Below are 2,729 nucleotides of genomic sequence, written 5' to 3' on the forward strand. Positions count from 1 at the left end.
GCTACAAGCTATCTAAGGATGGTACTATAGAACGCCACCTCAAGGTAGGCCTAGTGGCACCATCTCTTGGTCAGGCCGGAAACTTATCAATCCACCCTCGTAATCTGAAAATGTATTCGCTTTCTCCCACGTCACTCCCTTCCTCACCGAGTGAGTTACGTTTGGCCCAAAAGGGAAATGGCTTAATGGTATAATAATAATAATTTTTAAAAAATCTTTTTAATATTCTAATCTCATATCTAATCTAATCTCTAGTTCTAATCTAATTAATAAATTATAATTAATAGTTAAAATTAAAATAGTTAAAATAAAATTATAATTAATAAAAATCTAAAAGTTTCTAATCTAGTTCTAATCTCATCAGTCACTTGACTTAGTCCGTGGCTATGATGTATCACCGGGTTTACCCGAGTAAAAGTTTAATAAAAGCATACAAAAAAAATAAAAAATAATAATCAGCCTCGATAGCTCAGTTGGTTAGACACTTGGACTTCACCTCAGAAGTCCGGGGTTCGATACCTGAGCCGGTACCTCTAGAAATTTTTCAATGTACCTTTACCGAGGTTCTGGTGGTTCGGAACCCACCTTAAGCTGTAGGTCCCCCCATTGTGTACTTGACTGCAACCCAGTCAGTCCATGAAGGGGTAAAACCAGGCTTTGTCCAATATGTCTCTGCAGACTGCTCTCATCAGATCACTTGATTGCATTATAAAAATGCGTCCGTGACTGATGATATATACCGGGACAGCTCCGTGTAAAAATGATTAAATAAAAAATCCAACTCTAACCAAAAATGCCTTCGACATATTGGGCAGTATAAGCATGTGAGAACATTTCAACACAGAAATGTGTTTATAATAATATTCTCTTTTACAATGTATATATATAGAGTTAGGCCGAATGTCGCGTGCTCGATTCTCGCTAACTGCACATTATTTTTATTTATGAAAATGTTTATAAATATAATTTTCTTTAATAATTTCAAAAGTTTCTGCAAATGATTTTTTTTTCAATTCCATTTCTCACGGAAGAACTGACCTTTTCAACTTTATCGTGTTTTACCGAGATAAGTTTATTTTTTATGAAGATGATTAATTTTTTCATACCTAATGTTCAGTAGTTATATTTTTAATTAGAAGTACATATGAATGGGGGTTTTAAAAACGAAAAATTCTGTTTTTAATCCCATATCGGACCTTCCGCAGCAAATATTTCTCTAAAGAATCACTGTTATGTTTAAAAGTTCTGATTGAAAATTAAAGATTTTTTTGAAAAAACTTCTTGTACACGTCTCATTTTAAATATAAAACCAATGATAAAATATTAACATTTTTAGAAAACAAATTTTTGAAAAACATTATGAAGTAAAAGGAAATAAGATTTTCCGTTAAAAATGGCATTAAAAAATGATTATTTAAAGAATATTTGAAGATTATTAAAATAAATTATATTTTAAAACATTTAAAAAAACGAAACGAATAATAAGAAACAAAGTGTATGAAGCGAGAGTTGAACATGGAACCTATATGGCGTTGGACGAAAAAAAAATACGGCGAAAGAACCCATATTACTTAGCTTTATCAAGTTAATACTCAGCTCATTAACTTTCAACAAAAAATTATAAACCAAAACTAATATTCACAATTGGCGGTCTACCCTTGTATAAAAATATTAAAATGAATTCATAAGTTTTAAAAGTAATTTAGATACAGACTATTCAATACTTTCTGTGTAAATGTCTGAAAAGAGAGTACCTTAGATTTCAAGGTTATTTTTCGAGAAAAAAAAGAAAGTGCTGATAAAAAGTGTTGAACTTCTTGAACCAGCACATGCATGCGGCACTCCCGTGATTTTCTGTTCACTTTTTACTTATGATATTGAGCTAATAATTAATAAAGTAAAAATCTCTTCATCGACGCAAATTATTTCAAAAATAATTTTTTTAAATAATTTATTATTTTTATATTTGTTATCAAACTATCTTATCTTGCAGGAATTTTTAAACCTTTCTTTGACTTTTTAGTTATAAACAAATAGTACTTGGACATTACCAAGGATGTGTTTTTATGTAAATAATATTCCATTTTTTTCGGATTCAAGTATTTTTACTATTTCGCACATTCAATATGATTCATATATGAAACTTTAATGGTATTTCAAATATCTAATAGGTATTTTTTAAAAAAATATGTCCAAAAACAAATGGTCGATATACTGTATATACATTATTTTTTGTTTATTTGCATTAATTATTCCCTTACTTTTAGTGAAAAGTGGACAGAAAGTTTTAAATTTAAGAAAAAAGTATAACTTTCTACGGTTCATTCAAAAAGATTACACAGATCCACAAAAAAAGTTGTCTGCACGAGACAAGTGACTAGGCTACCCTTATACATTTTGAGCCGTTGAATCCAAATCTGGCCTCAGAATTTCTCGTGCACGTCTCAGCTTTCCCCTAGATACAGAAAATATGAAGAAACCTAGGGATATTTTGGACATTATTTTCATAAGACCAGTATACGGAAGAATAAACGTAGGCGTGTGAGATTGTTACAAGAATTCAACAGTGTGCTTTCCTTTTCCCCTAGCCAGGATAAATCTAGGGAATTGAAGGTCTTGCTCATGTTATACGAGGGTAGTTCAATAAGTCCTTAGAATGACCAACAAATGACGCGCGAATCGCTCCAAATCATCTGTTTTCAGTCAGCACCACTCCCGACTAGATATAT

General features: G+C 31.1%; 1 protein-coding gene across 2 annotated transcripts in view; it reads right to left on the reverse strand.

Moving 5' to 3' along the window:
• The window catches only part of LOC117177994 (venom serine protease 34-like), a 69,369-nt gene that overhangs the window by 47,305 nt on the left and 19,335 nt on the right, over window positions 1–2,729 (reverse strand). The gene's annotated exons all lie outside the window — the stretch shown is intronic.

This window comes from Belonocnema kinseyi, chromosome 8 (genome assembly GCF_010883055.1).
Source record: "Belonocnema kinseyi isolate 2016_QV_RU_SX_M_011 chromosome 8, B_treatae_v1, whole genome shotgun sequence".
Lineage (NCBI taxonomy): Eukaryota > Metazoa > Arthropoda > Insecta > Hymenoptera > Cynipidae > Belonocnema > Belonocnema kinseyi.